The sequence below is a fragment of the Triturus cristatus genome, chromosome 2_1, assembly GCF_964204655.1.
Source record: "Triturus cristatus chromosome 2_1, aTriCri1.1, whole genome shotgun sequence".
NCBI classification, from domain to species: Eukaryota; Metazoa; Chordata; class Amphibia; order Caudata; family Salamandridae; genus Triturus; species Triturus cristatus.
Genome location: NC_140581.1, coordinates 1,097,955,117 through 1,097,974,506, shown reverse-complemented (window position 1 = coordinate 1,097,974,506; position 19,390 = coordinate 1,097,955,117). Strand labels below are relative to the sequence as shown.

Below are 19,390 nucleotides of genomic sequence, written 5' to 3'. Positions count from 1 at the left end.
GGAGTTGTCAAAGTACATATAGAAGTGACAAACTCAACAGAAATTGACTAATTGGTCAGAGATGTATCTGGAGATTAACCTTACTACAATTTCTGACCAGGCCATATTTCTTATCCTCCCAGTCAAGGGCACCCCTTTTGTAATTATCCGGAAGTCGGGCTTTGATCATACTCTGTGCCACGTATGACTACCTTTCCTAGCCAGGTATGAGTTAATGTTGAAAATGGGCTCATCTCCCTTAGCCTATCAGAGGATCTGCCACTTTGTCAACATGCACGCACATTGACGGAGCCCAGTCAGGTAGGAGGTAATACTGAAAATGGGCTCGCCTGCCTTAGCCTATCATAGGCTCAGCTACTTTTTCGACGTGCACGCACGTTGACGTAGCTGGCTTACTCACTCACTTTTTAAGATGCTGTCAAGCAACCAGTCAATCTCGCCGAGATCCAGAGAGAGGAACGAATAGGTTCTAAAACAGGCGGCCGACCTTGATACAGTGAGTAAAAATGCTCCAGCATGCTACAATCTTGAGCCAACGCATACTTTTTTTCACTGTTATATTGATTAATTGTTGATTTTTGTTTTCTTTAACATATAGAGTGTGACAATAGGCTCCGCCTCCCTTCAGGATCTATGACACGAGAAATACTCGTGTTCAAAGTAGGTGCCTTGCAACTTTGCGATTTTGCACCCTTTTATAAAAGAATGTACAACGGCTAAACTAGACTTAAAACAGCTATACCTGTATCATTACTTTGATTTCCAACACGCTCATAAAATCTTATTATAGAGCCAAGTTTCAACAACGCTGTACTTACGATCTCATTTGTTAATTAATGGCATCAAAAGCCACCGCCTGTGAGCACCATTTTGGGAACAATTCAGCGTTCACAAATTTTGCATGCCTGAAAAATCACCCATTTCACGCACAGACAATATTTTCAGTAGTCAATCATGCACCACTAAATACATGCAAAAGGGCTTGGGCCATGTCCCACTGGACCCACTGTTGTTTAACAGCCATGCTGTGTCTCCTTTTCCTTTTTTTCTTTACAGGTACAGAAACTTTGACCATACAACCCGTAATTTACGTCCGTCACTAACCTATGCTCACCTTAGCATGTGAGCATAGTTCACGTGAGCTCAGGGTTCACTCTTAGCCGCGGGTCCTGATGAAAGCCACTTTAACTTTCAGGTGTGGCTGAAACATGTAGACCACATCACATTAATTCTCTTTTCACATAACTTAAGGAGACTTGCAAGACCATTGTCTCACTCACGTCCATTAAATTTTTTTAATTTTTAACCCTACCCCAGGGACCACATAATAAAAGTATCAGATACACTGTAGGTAGTTTTAACTTACACTATCACGATTTCCACCTGTCACAAAAAACACAAAAAAAACAGTTCAGCTGTAATCAGCTGTCGAAGCACACCTAGGAGGCACTCAGCCTTCTAGGTGCGAACCCGATGATGAAGCATGCCACCAACTAGGTTGGTGGGTGAGGGTTCTTCTAAAAAACCTACTGGTTTCCCTGTCAAGGAGATTAATATTCAATTAACCGCGGGGATTGGGTTTTCTAGATCTTTTATTAAGATGAGTCCTATTATGGTTCTTTGGAATGTTATGATGGAAATATGGGAGTGGAATTGAATCAATTAATGAACATTGAAATGTCTTAGGAGTGTGCAAATAAATAGCACAAGAGGGTGACATTGTGAAATGTAATAGTTACATTGGCATCACCATAACTTGCTTCAGCCATGAATTCTAACACATGCTTTAACATTGCTCACAGGAGGTGCCCATGTCTGATGTTGGGCTACGGCCACCTCTTGGCTACCAAGGTAGACAATGAAAACTAGATTGTGCAACTGAATTTTTGCATCTGATCTTTGCTATTTCACGGTTGTTTCAAGTGTTTTCATTATCTCTGCCTAGGAATTAACTTATATTAATTTTTCCAGAATCATTTACATTACTATTCAAAACATACGGGTATGAATGTATAAATGTGCTTTGTCATTCCTCCATGAGCTACCTACATGAAGCCTTGTTGGGGGGAAATTCTGGGTGGCTTAGTTTTGTGATTCACATGCTCTTCATTTTTTCCTTTTGTTAATAAACCCTTTCAGACTTCAAATCACATTTGATGAGCTTTTCTTTGATACAGGAAAGAAAGGCCTCTATCAAAACGAAACTCCTTAAAATGACACATACAGAAATGTTAGGCAAGGCTTCAGCCTTTCTCACACAAGATTTTTCAAATGATCAGCCTGTTTGGTGCTTATTCTCAGCCAAGTGTCTGATGGTCCATTTGACAAAATTCCAGACTTCAGATTGAGCCCATTTTACAAGAACTGTAAGGTGTCAAGTCACATCAATCAATCAATCAATCATAGGCATTTATAAAGCGCACTACTCACCCGGAGGGTCTCAAGGCGCTAGGGAGGGGGGTCCGCTACTGCTCGAACAACCAGGTCTTGAGCTTCTTCCTGAAGGAGAGGTGGTCTTGGGTCAGGCGTAGTTCGGTGGGGAGGGCGTTCCAAGTCTTGGTGGCCAGGTGGGAGAAGGATCTACCTCCTGTTGTCGCTCTGTGGATGCGGGGGATGGCTGCGAGGGCGAGACTGGTCGAGCGGAGGTGGCGTTTGGGAGCGTAGAAGTTGAGGCGGCTGTTGAGGTAGGTCGGGCCTTGGTTGTGTAGGGCTTTGTGTGCGTGGGTGAGGAGCCGGAAGGTGATTCTTTTGTTGATCGGGAGCCAGTGCAGGTCTCTCAGGTGTCTGGAGATGTGAGTTCGTCTGGGGACGTCGAGGATGAGTCTCGCCGAGGCGTTCTGGATCCGCTGGAGTCTCTTCTGGAGCTTGGCGGTGGTACCGGCGTAGAGGGCGTTGCCGTAGTCCAGTCGACTGGTGACGAGGGCCTGGGTGACTGTTTTCCTGGTCTCAGTGGGGATCCACCGGAAGATCTTACGTAGCATGCGCAGGATGTTGAAACAGGCCGAGGAGACGGCGTTGACTTGTCTGGTCATGGAGAGGGAGGAGTCCAGGATGAAGCCCAGGTTGCGTGCGTGGTCTGTCGGTTTGGGTGCGTTGCCCAGGGCGGGGGGCCACCAGGAGTCGTCCCAGGCGGAGGGTGAGGAGCCCAGGATGAGGACTTCCGTCTTGTCTGTGTTCAGTTTCAGGCGGCTGGTCGTCATCCACTCGGCCACGTTTTTCATCCCTTCGTGTAGGTTGGCTCTGGCGGTGGCGGGGTCGTTGGTCAGGGAGAGGATCAGCTGGGTGTCATCGGCGTAGGAAATGATGTTCAGGTTGTGTTGGCGTGCGATGGCCGCAAGGGGGCTCATGTAGACATTGAAGAGGGTGGGGCTGAGCGAGGAGCCCTGAGGGACGCCGCAGGTGACTTCCGTGGCTTCTGATCTGAACGGGGGCAGGCGGACTCTCTGTGTCCTTCCGGTGAGGAAGGAGATGATCCATTCCAGTGCCTTCTCCTTGATCCCGACGTTGCTGAGGCGCTGCACTAGGGTGCGGTGGCAGACAGTGTCGAATGCCGCGGAGAGGTCCAGGAGGATGAGGGCCGCTGTTTCTCCGTTGTCCAGCAGGGTTCGGATGTCGTCTGTGGCAGCGATGAGGGCGGTCTCGGTGCTGTGGTTGGCCCGGAAGCCTGACTGGGAAGGGTCGAGGGAACCAGTCGTCTCGAGGAAGGCTGCCAGTTGCTTGTTGATGGTCTTCTCGATGACTTTGGCTGGAAACGGGAGGAGCGAGATGGGGCGGTAGTTCTTGAGTTCGGTGGGGTCCGCCGTTGGTTTCTTTAGTAGAGCGCTGAGTTCGGCGTGCTTCCAGCTCTCAGGGAAGGTGGCGGTGTTGAGGGAGGTGTTGATGATGTCCCGCAGGTGGGGTGCGATGACAGCGTCGGCCTTGTTGAAGATGTGGTGAGGGCAGGGGTCGGTTGGGGAACTGGAGTGGATGGAGTTCATCGTGCTGATGGTGTCTTCGAGGTTGATCGGTGTCCAGGCGTTGAGGGTGGTGGTGGGGGGCGTTGGTTTGGTCGTGGGGAGCGTTGGTTGTGTTCTGAAGCTGTTGTGTATGTCAGCGATCTTGTTGTGGAAGTAGGAGGCGAGGGAGTTGCAGAGGTCTTGCGATGGGGTGATGTCGTTGGTTCCGGCGTTGGGGTTGGAGAGCTCTCTGACGATGTTGAAGAGTTCCTTGCTGTTGTATGCGTTGTTGTCCAACCGGTCCTTGAATGCTGTTTTCTTGGTGGCGTGGATCAGTTGATGGTGCCTTCGGGTGGCGAGCTTGAGGGTAGTCATGTTGTCCGGCGTTGGGTCTCTTCTCCATGCTTTCTCGAGGGCTCTGCAGTTCTTCTTGGAGCTCTTGAGTTCGTCGGTGAACCAAGGGGCCTTCTTGCTTCCGGGTCTGCTGGGTGGGGTCCTCAGAGGGGCGAGCTCGTCCGCGCAGGTGGAGATCCATTTCGTGAGGTTGTCGGCGGCTTGGCTGGGGTTCGGTGAGCTGGCGGGAGGGTGCTGGCTCAGGGATGTGGTGAGTTGTTCGGCTGTGATCTTGTTCCAGCTTCTTCGTGCGGCCTGTTGCTGGTGGTGGTGGACCGTGGTTCTTTTGAAGGTGAAGTGGATGCAGCTGTGGTCCGTCCAGTGGAGTCCAGTGGCGTGGCTGAAGGAGATGTCTTTGCTGGCCGAGAAGATGGCGTCGAGTGTGTGTCCGGCGAGGTGGGTGGGGGTGGTCACCAGCTGCTTGAGTCCGAGGGTGGCGAGGTTGTCAAGCAGGGTGGTGGTGTTGCGGTCGTTGTTGTTCTCCAGGTGGAAGTTGATGTCCCCGAGGAGGATGTAATCGGCCGAGGGGAGGGCGTGTGGGCTGATGAAGTCGGCGATGTCTTCGCTGAATTGAGTGCGTGGTCCCGGGGGTCGGTAGATCAGGGTGCCTCTGAGGGTGGTCTTGGGGTCGGTGTGGATCTGGAAGTGCAGGTGTTCGGCGGATGTCAGGGTGTTGTCGGCGTTGGTCGAGATACGGATGGTGTCTCTGTGGATGATGGCGATGCCTCCTCCAGTCTGGTTGTCGCGGTCTCTCCGGATGATCTTGTAGCCCTCTGGGACGGCGATGGCGATGTCGGGCGCTGAGGAGTCGTTCATCCAGGTTTCCGTGAGGAAGGCAACGTCAGGAGCTGTGGTGTCGAGGAGGTTCCAGAGTTGAACGGCGTGTCTGTGGACGGAGCGGGTGTTGAGCAGGATGCACTTGAGGTGGTTGCTGCTGGTGTTCGGCTTGGCGGGTGCTGGTGCGGTGCAGGTCCGGATGCAGGTGAACTTGCAGGTGAGGCAGCTGAAGGGTCCGTGGGTGCGTCTCGGGGTGGCTCGGTAGCACCCGGGGGTTCGGCCGGTGTTGAGTGCGTTGAGGGTGGCGGCATCGTAAGTCCGGCGGGTGGGCTGGAGTCTGCGGGGGCCAGGGGTCCTGGCACTGGGCGCGGTCCAGGCGCAGACGGGCGCAGACGGGCTTACCTTTGGCGCACCTTCGGCGCTCATTCGGTGCTCCCGCTGCGCTCGTCCGCTGCGCGGTCGCTCTGGGGGCGTCATAAGAGGGGAGCCGGGAGGGAGGGTCTGCGGGGAGGCGGGGAGCGCGGGAACCAATCGGCGGGCGGGGGGGCGGGGTCTCGTGGGCAGCGGCGGGAACCAGGGGGCTCGGTGGCGGCGCTTGGCGGCCCTGTGGCGGCTGGGGCGGCGTTCGGCGGCCCTGTGGTGGCTCAGGCGGCAGCAGGAGGTCCAGCAGGTAAGGAGCAGGCGGGAGGTGTGGGAGCGACCAGGCCGAGGGCACAGTGGTCACCACATTTACGAGAATGTGAAGCATTCCTCCTGTAATAGTATTTCACATACTCATAAATTCCTCTGTTAATTGGCGCCATAGTTTTGAATATATGTGACTATGAAAACAATGATTTTCATATGTTCCATAAAGTGATCATTAAAAAAAGAAGCCACTGTAAAATGTATTTGGGGTTAGCTTTGAGATTATGGGACACATATCAAGACTCGAAATAAACCCCCAAAGCCAGATGTTGTTTTTAAAAATAAATAAAAATATTGTCCCTGGTGTGCTAGGAGTTTTCTCTCAGTACAAAGGACACATTTCTGCGTTTTTCTTGTTTGCTATATTTATTCCTTGCATGGCAGTCTCAAGCAGAGAAATGAGCATCAAAAGACTTGCTTATGCAGTGTTTGCCTTTGCATGCCAGAACTATGGAGATCCTGTAGTGGAAGAGCACACATGAGTAACATGGTAGAAGCATTTTCTGCAGGTTTCTCATTATTGACCTACTTGGGGGCATATCAACAACAACCGGCAATAATTATCTCTAAGCGCACTTAGCGCTAGGATAATTATCGCCGGCTAGCGTGAATTTTTATCGCTGAGATAGCGTGCTATTAGCAACGCTTATCTCAATAGCGATAAAAAATCCTCACGCTAACAGGCTAACGTGAGATTATCGTAGGAAACCCAGCGATAATCTCACGTTACCTTGTTGATAGGGACAGGCAAACTTAGCCATGATATCCTCATTCCATAGGGTATCATGGCTAAGTCAGAAAAATACCAGACGTAAAAAAGCAGCGTTAACCGCGGTTAGCGCTGCTTTTTTTGTCTCTAACAGGGTTAGCGACATTCTTGATAATAGGAGAAATGTCGCTTAGCGACATTTCTCCTATTATTTTACTCTGGAACGCCCCCTTTGCATCTCATTAGAGATGCAAGGGGAAGCGTCGAGTAAAAGGGTGCTAACATGCAAATTTGCATGATAGCACCCTGTTGTTGATAGGGCGCTAGTTTTATCTCTCCTTTTTTGGCTTTTAAAGCCAAAAAAGCAGAGATAAAGCCCTTGTTGATATGCCCCTTGATGCTCTAAGTCTTAGCAGAAGGTGCATGATAGTTTTTGATAGAAACGTATTACATAATGTCAATAGTACATAGTTTAGTAGATATGATGAATGAGTAAATCAGAGTGATCAAAGGGGTTTTGAGCAAAGAACCAGTTTTGTGACCAAGAGTCAGCAAAACGTCAACAGAGAGAAAACAACTAGAAACAACGAAACAGTGTATAGTACACATTCCCATTAAGAGCTTACTCTGTGCCTAACAAGTCACAAAAAGAATCAAAGTTAATATATTCAGCCATGCACTATCTTTCTTCCAATCATAAATGCAAAATAAATTTACATTTGCGTCGAGGACAGGCAGATATCACCAGAAGTGTTTTATTATTCTTGTTGCATCAACCTCAGGGAGTAACAGGATCCCGTTCTGCGTCCGCGCACAGGCACTGAAGTAAACAGTGTTTCCTTTTGAAACAAAATGGCGTTGACTATAGGAATGTAATAACATGCTGAATCTGTATGCGTTGCAGACTGCGCAGCTCGGAAACACAGAGCAGTAGGCTTGTTATCTCGCCACTTGGTGAGTCCATGATGCACTAGCCAAGCTGTACTGTGCTAACTACAGGTTGAAGAATCATGAGAAAATAATCAAGAGAAGACTTAGTTACTGCATTTTGAAAGCATGCAGACGAGAGAAAATTAGATGAAAATGAGTCATTTGAATAACATATATTGTACTCTATTTACTAGTTTTCAAGAATTCATGAAAACTAACGTAATCAAGATGACAATATGTGAGTATTTATTATTCTAAACTCCACATTTTGCATATGTGAAATTGTGGACCAAGTAAAAAGGAGAAAAGGGTGCTGCACGTTTATACAAATGCTCTGAAACTTTTAGGGCATAACCTTCATACATGTACTAATATGAATCACCAGAAATGATATTAATAATTAATTTTTTGAAATAATTTTATATCTTGGTACTTTAAAAAATGCAGTAATATGTCATAGTGATGTGCTATTTACAACGAAACTAAAATGCTTTACGAGTACAAAATAAGTTGAAAGAAACATATAAGGTTATAAATGAAATGTATATTTCCAATATTTTATATTCTGTATTTCAAGAACCAAAATCAATTTAGGCATGCAATTTCTGTTCTCATGGAAAGTCTTCATAAACTTGCAATGTGAAGAGAAACAATTTCTCAGAAGGAGAGTTCCCATTCGCATAGGAGGACTGCTTGCAACAATTTAGTTACTTTGGGAACATCTGCCATGAGAAACTGTCCTTTTGAACTCACTATGTGCTTTTGGAAAAGGACTATTGTTTGAAAGATATACACACTAGATGGTTCGACAACTGACGTAATGATCACTACCTTTTTTCTATAATATGTGTCTTCTTTATGCTGCATGACAACCACCTTATACAAACTGACCAATGAACCGAGTGGTCTGACCAGTAGAGGTGACCCAAGAGGCGTCACCCCAGAACTTGAGGATTATAGTATACGTTGATGTGACGGAGGTAGAGGGAATATTCTTTGGACTTACTCTTCACCTTTGGGCAGAGCTTTTTGGAACTTCCTTGTGGACTCTATTGGCTTTCCTTCGAACTGACGCCTACGCTCTGTGCACTATTCTCAGAATTCTTTTCCTCGCATGGGACAGTACTTTCGAACTGTCATGGGTCATGTTCCTTCCTGAACACTCCCAGAGCTTTGGTAATTAATGGCAGGCTCAAATTTTGATTTGATTATCTTGTACTCTTCAGTCTTGAATGCCTGATAATGATGTAGTTACCCCTTTAATAATTATAATAAATCTAACTTTAACTAAATCCCTTTTCTGTCTCTCCATGATTTGTCTCAGAGAATTGATTGTGGAATCAAATTGGTTTATTAATGATGAGGGGGGCAGTCAAACAGAGAGATCTCGGGACAGAAGATACTAATGTTATTATTCTGCATAGCTATAACTGAATTATTGGTTTGTATGATCTTGGTTCGACTGAATCTCTTCTCTTATACTTAGTTCTGAGAGTTGTATACATGAATCTAGTTACGAGTTTGCAGGTCAGTTACCCAATTTCTGGTCCTCATTGGATAACTGGAGTTGGATCCCCTATGTCCGACCACTCTGGTACGAAGCAAGATCCATCAGACGACCAAGTAAATCAGAATTAAGGCGAGTGATAAGATATACAAGTTAGTTTGTCCCTGGTGTGCTAGGAGTTTTCTCTCGGTACAAAGGAGACATTTCTGCTTTTTTCTTGTTTGCTAGCTTTATTCCTTGCATGGCAGTCTCATACAGAGAAATTAGCATCCAAAGACTTGCCTAATCCAGGGTTTGCCTTTGCGTGCAGAGCGATGGAGATCCTGTAGTGGAAGAGTATCCATGAGTCACATGGTAAAAGCATTTTCTGTAAGTTTCTCATTATTGACCTCAAACAAAATTACCACAATGTCAGAGTTTTTCCTTGTACACATTTCTCCAGGTACAACCTGGATATATGCATAAATAAATAAATACAGCACTAAAACCTCCAGTAATTTCTGGGTCTGTGAATTAAGAATGGGGCCTTGTCTTTGTAAACGAAGTTATAGGAGCATACTTTGGCAGGTAATCCCGCCTTGTAATGTCTACACATGTTTCTAAGATTTACTCACTAAAAACTCTGCTATACAAGTAGAACATTAAGTAAATCAATTTATACTCACAAACTCATGTTTTGTGACATGCCAATGTGAATTCCCACTCATAAATTAAACCATTTGCACCCTCAAGCATTCCATGGACTGGGCCAGAATTAGGGAACTAAAAACATGATGGTTTTGATGGGGTGGTACATTTTACATGTAAAGCACATACCAATGACGTAGTTGAATGACAATATGTAAGTGGCAATGTAAATGATGGTAATGGTTTGCATCTTGAAGTAGCAGCACAGCTTCAATGTGACTAAATACACACAATGCAAACAATGCCCTATTCATGTTACTGAGCGGACGAGAACACACAAGTGGGCCACTCTCATGCCTCAGTATCACACACAGACTAGATTTTAACTATGTATTCTGAGACCTGTATTCATGTTTACCCCTCAATAAAAGCAGAACTACAAATAATAGTTTATGCAAAGCAAAACCCTGCAGTGGATAGGCTACTCGCTGAAGGACCTGAGAACCTTGAGAGATCTGGTGTAAACAAACACACAGACAGATGCATGCGCATGCACACATAGGGGAAAATGTCACATCTGAGGACTTCTTGTTCTGCAATCAGGTAAGGCCTCTCTTTATTGCAATTATGCATTTATTTAGCAACAGGTGGCATGATAGTTTTTGCTAGAAACGTATTACATAAGGTCAATAGTACATAATTTAGTCAATATGATAAATGCATAAATCAGAGTGATCAAAGGAGTTTTGAGCAAATAACCAGTTTTGTGACCAAGAGTCAGAAAAACGCCAACAGAGAGAAAACAACTAGAAATTATTAAACACATTCCCATTAAGAGGTAAAACTGTGCCTAACAAGGCCTAAATAGAATCAAAGTTAATGTATTGAGCCATGCACTATCTTTCTTCCAATCATAAATGCAAAAGAACTTTTCATCGAAGACAGGCATATAGTACAAAGAGTGTTTTATTATTCTTGTTGCATCAACCTCGGGGAGTAACAGGATCCCATTCTATGCCTGGGCACTGGCACTGAAGTGAACAGTGTTAACTTTTGAAACAAAATGGCGTTGACTATAGGTATGTAATAACATGCTGAATCTGTATCTGTTGCAGACTGCGCAGCTCGGAAACACAGAGCAGTAGGGAGCATATGTACAAGCCCTTATCACCACCACAACGTCACTTTTACCAACGTTGTGGTGGCTATAGGGGCTGCGCCTTATGTAAAAGGCAGTGTTAAGCCACTTGACGTGGCTTAACGTACCTTGTACATAAGGCTCCCTTTCACGCTATGGTTAGCATGAAAGGGGTGGGCAGTGGGTGTTGCGATGGGCGTTCAACCGCAACACCCACTCATTTTGATGCTGCCCCCTATGTACAAGGGAGGCAGCGCCAAAATTAAGACCAGGCAAATCCTGGTCTTAAGTTGGCAAAACGAGGAGAAATGCATTATTTATCCTCGTTTTTGCTTTTTCCATATGTGCTGCCTTGTGCAGCACACATGGAACAAGCCAAATGCCATGGTTTGTGTATGTACAGGATGGTGTCCCTTCCTGTACATAAACAGCACTAAACAATAAAGCAGCCACTAAACTCTGGAATAATCTTCCCTTTTCCATTAGAACACTTCTGACCTTGCCTGTTTTCAGGAAGGCCCTGAAAACTTGGCTGTTTACCAAATAGAGACCCTTGCCCTACATGAGCTTGCCTTCTCCGGACCACCAGTGCCAAGACACCTCTGCGTATCCGTGCGCTTAATAAACTTATTAACATAACATACCAAACCTTTGAAAAAATGCCATTTTGTCACTTTCATGTGTGCTGCATGAAGCAGCACACATGAACGTGACAGAATGGCATTTTAGGATTGTTTATGTGCATGAAGGGACACCTTCCTACACATAAACAATCCTCACCTGCACGCAGACACCCTTGCCCTATGCTGCAAGAGTGCCTGCGCTGGCGCTAAGTTGATAAACTTAGCGCCATTGCAGGGGGAAATGCAAGGCTGCACCACATTCTTGTAAATATTGTGCAGCTTTGTGTTTCAGAAGTGGCAGAGCGCTGCGTTAATTCAAGGAGGCTTACGCTGCGCTCCGCCACTTCCTTGTACATATCCCCCTAGGTTTGTTATCTTGCCACTTGGCAAGTCCATGCTGCTGTAGCCGAACTGTACTGTGGTCGAGATAGTGAGTTATATGCACTTTAGTCAGGGCAATGCCTTCTAAACAAGCATTGGCATAGCCAATAGGTCTCGCTTTTGGGACCTTCTAAGTATTTAGTTATGCAGCACAATATCCTTGGTGCAACCACATCAACTGTTGCGTGGCTAAACACTTACAAGGTCCCAAAGGCGAGACCTTTTGGCTATGCCAATGCTTGGTGTGGTTGTGTGTGTGGTTGTGTGTGTGTGTGTGGTTGTGTGTGGTTGTGTGTGTGTGGTTGTGTGTGTGTGTGCGGTTGTGTGTGTGTGGTTGTGTGTGTGGTTGTGGGTGTGGGTGCGGTTGTGGGAGTGGGTGCGATTGTGGGTGTGGGTGTGGCTGTGGGTGTGTGTGGATGTGTGGTTGTGTGTGGTTGTGTGTGTGGTTGTGTGTGTGTGGTTGTGTGTGTGGTTATGTGCGTGTGTGATTATGTGTGTGGTTATGTGTGTGTGTGGTTGTGTGTGTGTGTGTGGGGTTGTGCTTGTGTGTGTGGTTGTGGTTGTGTGTGTGGTTGTGGGTGTGGTTGTGTGTGTGTGTGGTTGTATGTGTGATTCTTTGTGTGGTTGTGTGTGTGTGGTTGTGTGTGTGTGGTTGGGTGTGTGGTTGGGTGTGTGGTGTGTGGTTGGGTGTGGTTAGGTGTGGTTGTGTGTGGTTGTGTGTGTGTATGTGCGGTTGTGTGTGTGTGGTTGTGTGTGGGGTTGTGTGTGTGTGGTTGTGTGTGTGTGGTTGTGTGGTTGTTGTGTGTGTGGTTGTGGGTGTGGTTGTGTGTGTGTGTATGTGTGTGGTTGTGTGTGTGTGTGTGGTTGTATGTGTGTGTGTGGTTGTATGTGTGGTTGTGTTTGTGTGGTTGTGTGTGTGGTTATGTGTGTGTGTGTGTGGTTGTGCGTGTGGTTGTGGTTGTGCGTGTGGTTGTGGTTGTGTGTGTGGTTGTGGTTGTGTGTGTGACAGTAATACTAAAAGCATCTCAAAATAAAGGAACACAAACATCGAGTTTGTGGAAAGAGAATGCACGTAGTAAGTCAAACAGGCACAGCAAAGCATTGACACAACAACAAAACAAGATCACTTAGCGAAGACTGAGTGCTGATAATGGATACACACAGCCCATCATCTTAAGAGTTCGAAGCCAGATCAGGTTCACCAATGGATCCATGTCCTCCATCAGTATTGAAATTAGCTCCGGAACCAGTCTCAGCAATTTTAAAAACTATCATAAACACCATGTTTGGAAAAGGTTATGTTCCTAAAGCATGGAAATCAGCATCAGTCCTTCCTCGTTTGAAAAAAGCAAATTTGGATCCCAATGACTCAAATAATTTCAGACCCATATCTAGGCTCCCACTACCTGCAAAAAGTGCTGAAAAAATAATGAATACTCAACTTAGTCGATTTCTGGAAGAAGGTCATGTGCTGGACCCTACACAGTATGGCTTCCGGGGGGGACATAGTACTGAGTCTGCGCTTCTCAAGTCTACAGAGGAAATTAGACTTATATTAGACCAAGGAGGAAAAGTGGCAATGATCATGTTGGACCTCTCTGCGGCTTTTGATACGGTCCATCATGGGTTATTGATGGACCGGCTGCAAGAGATTGGAGTTAACGGGACAGCTTGGAAACTTATTAAGTCATTCCTAGCTGATAGAGTCATACCGTTACTCTGGGAGATTTTTCTGCCAAATCGTTCTCCCTCCCCTGTGGTGTCCCTCAGGGGTCATCCATTGGCCCAACACTTTTTAATGTTTACGTAAAACAACTGGCCCCTTTGTGGGTTCTACCTTACCTCTTATGCTGATGATACCCAGATTGTGGTCTCCCTACTTCCAGGGGGACTTCAGAGTACAGCATCTGGGTTCAAGGACTGCATGAATGCAGTGGGCAGCTGGATGGCTCAAAACTGCCTCAAATTAAATTCCAGCAAAACGGAGGTGGTTCTTTTTGGAAATGATCCAAACTTCTGGACCCCAGCATGGTGGCCAGACTCACTGGGACCCCTTCCAACTCCTAGTGGGAAAGTAAAACATTTGGGATTCATTATTGATAACAAGCTGTCTTTTAAAGATCAAGTTAATGCTGTAGTCTCTGCTACATCGTATACATTGAGGTCATGTAAAAAGATTCTGCCTCTACTACATAAAGAAAGCCAACTAATAGTTGTTTCAGCCCTGGCCATATCGAGATTGGACTATTGTAATAGCATATACCTAAATATTGAGAAAACTCCAACTACTGCAGAATGCAGCTGCCAGACTGATTTCTGGCATTCCAAAATATGCCGCAATCTCGGCTGAGATTAAAAGGCTACATTGGTTACCAGTAAAAAAATAGAATTCTGTTTAAGTCTATGTGCGTTGTGCATAGGTCCCTTCATGGAAATGGACCTTCTCATTTGATAAGGCACATTCGATGGTATACACCCAGAAGAATGTTGCGTTCATCTGAGGCAAAACTAGTTTCAGTCCTTATCGCAAAAAAAGCTAATTGGGGGGGGGACAAAGCTTTTTAATGGGAGCAGCCAAGGCATGGAACACTCTCCCACTACACCTTAGAAGCACAACTAAACGCCTGGATTTTAGGAAGGCCCTGAAAACATGGCTATTTACGCTCTAAAGACCGGTTGTACCTGACCAGCTCAGACCAATGATGGACTTCATACAATAGCGTCAGGACACCTTCGGGTAACAGTCGCGCTCTACAAATGTCAATAACATAACATAACATTGCAGCCAATGTGCACTCAAACCTGCCCCCTCCTTGTGAGTTGCACCCCATATTTCATGAGTTATAACTGCTGTACCCACCATAGCACTTTGAGATTTAAAGCGCTACATAGGTCTAATCGACTAACCAGTCGCCAACATGCTGTGCTTTTAAAGAGAATGTGCCAAAAGTTTCCAGCTTCCTCATCATGTCCTCATGAAAGCACCAATAAAAGGACTCCCTGAATGGTGCAACGGACATGAAGCAGCCGCTGCGATCAGAAATAAACACTGTGAACTTGTTGTCCAGTTTTACGGTAACATTTCCTTAATGTTCCTTAAATCAAGTCACAAAACAGTAATATTAAAAGCATCTCAAAATAAAGGAGCACAAACATAGAATTTGTGGAAAGAGAAAGCACGTTGTAAGTCAAACGAGCGCTGCAAAGCATTAACACAACAACAAAACAAACAAGATCACTTAGCGAAGACTGAGTGCTGATAATGGATACACACATCCCATCATCTTAAGAGTTCGATTGCAGCCAATGTGCACTCAAACCTGCCCCCTCCTTGAGAGTTGCACCCCATATTTCATGAGTTGTAACTGCTGCACCCTCCATAGCGCTTTGAGATCTAAAGCGCTACATAGGTCTAATCGATTAACCAGTCGCCAACATGCTGTGCTTTTAAAGTGAATACGCCAAAAGTTTCCAGCTTCCTCATCATGTCCTCATGAAAGCACCAACGAAAGGACTCCCTGAATGGTGCACCAGACATGAAGCAGCCGCTGCGATCAGAAATAAACACTGTGAACGTGGTCCAGTTTCACAGTAACATTTCCTTAATGTTCTTTAAGTCACAAAACAGTAATACTAAAAGCATCTCAAAATAAAGGAACACAAACATCGAGTTTGTGGAAAGAGAAAGCACATTGTAAGTCAAACGGGCGCAGAAAAGCATTAACACAACAACATGTTCTTTGATGTTTGATGTTCTTTGAACGAGAACATCAAAGTGATCGTGGGCGAAAGTGAAAGTGATCGCTGGCGCTTAATGAGCATGACGAGGTTTGCCATATGGTGCCTCTGCTCCTAAGTGCACGCCCGCGCACATGCACTGTAGCTCTAGGCTGGCCATGGTAGCACTTTTTTGAGCCCTCACAAAAAGTCTCGCCAGACCAGCGCATGCGCTGGGTCAGGCGAGACCTAAAAAGGAGAAAAGAGCAGGGTTTGTGCGTCCATCATAGAGTGCTTGCAGGTCTCTCTTGCAACACTTCAGCCTGCTATGTACCATCAGTGAACCAACCACCAATGCTGTCCCTCTCATGAGCCTGTTATGTGCCTCTCTCGCTTTTTTTCCAAAATAAGAAGAAAGTACAGACATAAATCTATTCCAAGCTTGTGTAAACTTCAGATGGACTATGGATCCGTGCGTGGTTTGCCCTTTCACCTGTGCACATTAGACATCAAATTCAAAATAGAGCACGTTGTTATCTATCTGTTGCGTAATTATCTGTTTGACCTGGTGCATGCTCTCTTTTCGTGCCCATTTGAAAACAACATTTCCAGTCCCTAAGCACGTGCCCTTTGCTGTCCAGAAAAAAGCTTCAACTTGTTTTCAGGGCCTGTGTTAGGATGTTTGGTGCCCTGGAAAAGTGAACATTTCTGCCCCCCTCTTCTGGCAATGATGTCGCATTTTATGCATTATGGGGCTAAGTGAAGCCCCTTAGGGAGTGAGTCCCCAGGTGCCTGCCAGCACTGACCCACATGTATTTTGTATCAGTAGGAGCACATGAAGAGAGAAGAAGCTGCATGTGGTGAGTATGTAGGAGTAGAGCAGGGAGGAGACATAGGGAACATTTGTCCTCAGCAACGACCAATGAAATTGCCAAAAAAGAGAAAGGGAGCAGGACTTTTCAATTCACTGGCATAATTACAACTTTTTCATCACTACAGTAGCTGCTGCCTACTAGAGAACTGCATAGAGGAACAAGTATGCTGTGATGCCAAGCAGTTGCCATCCCTGGCTTGCTCTTTGGTATTCCTTGCACTGCTCTTCCAACCATTGGTGCCAGTGGCTGTGAAGCAGGCATCAACGACAGAAATTATTAGATTTAACCAGAATACTGCTTGCACCTATCGTGGCAAACATTCCATATTCTATAATTACTTTAAGGTGCTTTGGGACAAGCTACTTCAGCTTTTTCTCCAGAACTTTCATTCATTGACTTGAGAAATTGTCAAGCATACTTTGTGTCAGCCTACAGGAGTGTTTTAGTTTCCCCATTTTTAGGTTGATACCTACCAGACAGCTCACTCAGCTGTTTGGTTTGCGAACTACATGTTAGGGACATTCGGAAAGCTTCCTTGGGAATGCATTCCGCCCAGTGCCTACCATTGTCTTTGTGGTTTGTAAATCACATTTGCTTGCTTTCTATCTGCTGGTTCCATTTGTTTTAGGCTGTCCAGCTTGAGTAAGGCCCTCTGTTACCTAAACCCTGTTAACTGTATTCTTACTCCAGTGCTCGATTTCTCTGCACAGACCTTTAAATCTTGTTCTTAACTTGTGCCATTTGCTGTGCATTCAAAGACAGAGGTCAAATGTCAGGCTCTGTCTTCCAGGGAGCTTGGTGTTTACTTTTCTTTGTCTGACTTCAAAGAGAGAGGATTTATGTGACAGTCATGCTGGCTAAAAGGGGTGTGCTGGAAATGAAGCACATTTTTTGGTAATTCTAAACTGTCGAAGACACAAATATCTTAATACAATCAAAACAAATCAACACACTAGGTGATAACATTTCCGCACATTGACGTTTGTGCACTGTATACTTTTATCAGCAAAGTTGCATTTCTGTGCAAAGATAATGGTAATTTCAATTGAAGATGTGTTGTCTGTAATGGCAGTGCTCTACCACATCATGCATACTCCACTTTACCCCACTCCACTCTGCTCTACACCACTACATGCCACTGAACTCTACGCTGCACCACTCAACTCTGGCTACTCCTTGCTGCGTCACTGTGCTCTACAGCACTCTAAAAAACTGAGATCTTGATTTTTGGTAACCAACATGACATATGGTCTAATGACCGGTGGCCTGATACCATGGGCAGCTGCCCCTCTCCTGTATCTTATGATGAAAATCTTGTGGTTATAGTGGACACTTCGTTGTCCATGAACCTACACATTAGCAGAACAGTGTCTACCTGTTTTGGAATAATCAGGCTGCTTAGGAACATCTCACAGTTCCTGTCGTTTGCATCACGAAAGCAGGCAGTGATTGCTTTGATAATGTCCAGACTTGATTATTGTAATGCCCTTTATCTGGGCATTAACAAGGGTTTGGTGCGACGGTTACAGTTAGAACAGAATGCTGCAGCGAGGCTAGTGATGGATTTGCCGAAGTACCACTCAGTTTCGGCCTCCCTCATCTCGTTGCACTGGCTATCTCTGGATCGAAGAATCCTCTTCAAGACTCTGTGCCTGACTCATAATGCCTATTATGGCTTAGGCCCTGATGCCATTAAAGCGATGTTTCAGCGCTATATCCCGACCAAGCAGCTTATGTCTGCAAGCAAGAATTTGCTGGTAGTCCCCAGCTATAAGAAGGTTAGATGGGGAGGCAGAGCCTTCTCCACTGCCGCTGCTAGGCAGTGGAATTCTCTTCCTGATGGTTTATCGGGTCTTGTGTCACACTCTCTTTTTCGCAAGGCCCTGAAAACCTGGCTCTTTACACCGACTTTAGTTTGAGCATCTTATTTGGTTGAATGCTAGTCTTCAGCAGCGCCTTGATGCCCTTGGGCTAAGTTATCGCTTTATAAATGTAATATTCATTCACTCTACTTTACACCTCTCTACTCTACCCTGCATCACTCTGCTCTATGCTAATGCTCTCTACTATTCAGCACTGCACTCTTTTCCACTGCACTCTACACCATTCCACTCTACTCTGCAACACTGCACTATATGCCATTGCATTCTACGTCAATGCACTCTACTCTATACCAATCCACTCATTGCCAGTTCACTCAATGCCAATCCACTATACGCTACTGCACTCTACCCTGAAACCACTCCACTCTACCATGCATCACCCGACTCTATGCCACTTCACCCTACTCTAAATCAATCTACTATGTGCCACTGCACTCTGCGCCACTGCACTCTGCACAATTCTACTCTACTCTACTCTGTACCACTCCACTCTATGCCACTGCACTCTACCCACTGCACTCTATGCCAATGCACTCTACACCACTTTACTCAAAACAATGCATTACATGCCACTGCACTCTACAACAATCTACTCTGCACCACTGTACTCTACGCCACTGCACTATATGCCAGTCAACTCTGCAACACTTCACTCTCTGCTTCTGAACTCTACGCCACTCTACTCTGTGTCACTACACTCTACTCTGCACCACTCTACTCTATATGACTGCACTCTATGCCACTACACTCTAAGCAAAATCACTCCACTGTATACCACTGCACTCTACCCTGCACCACTCCACCCTACACCACTGTACTCTACGCCAATCCAGTCTAAGCTACTCTAATCAACTTTGTACCACTGCACTCTATGACACTGCACTCTATGACACTCAACCCAATGAAAAAATCTACTCTATGCCACTGCACTCTACGTCTCTCTTTTCCACTCTATGCCAATCCAGTCTATGCCATGGCAATCTACCCTGCACCACTCAACTCCACTGCTCTTTACCACTATACTCTACTGAACTCTACACAACTGCACTGTATGCCAATGCACCCTACACACATTTCTCAAAACCAGTACACTCTACATCACTGCACAGTAAGCCACTATATTCTATTCTGCAACACTCTATGCCACTGCACTCTATGCCACTCTACTCTACACCATTGAACTCTACATCACTGAACTCAATGCCACT

General features: G+C 45.7%; 1 long non-coding RNA gene across 1 annotated transcript in view; it reads left to right on the top strand.

Annotated features, from left to right (window-relative positions):
* Positions 1-416: 416 nt before the first annotated feature.
* The window catches only part of LOC146866429 (uncharacterized), a 288,212-nt gene continuing 269,238 nt past the window's right edge, over positions 417-19,390 (top strand). Inside the window, exon 1 of the long non-coding RNA XR_014976803.1 lies at positions 417-496. This is a non-coding gene — a long non-coding RNA (uncharacterized LOC146866429). The remainder of the gene's footprint in view (positions 497-19,390) is intronic.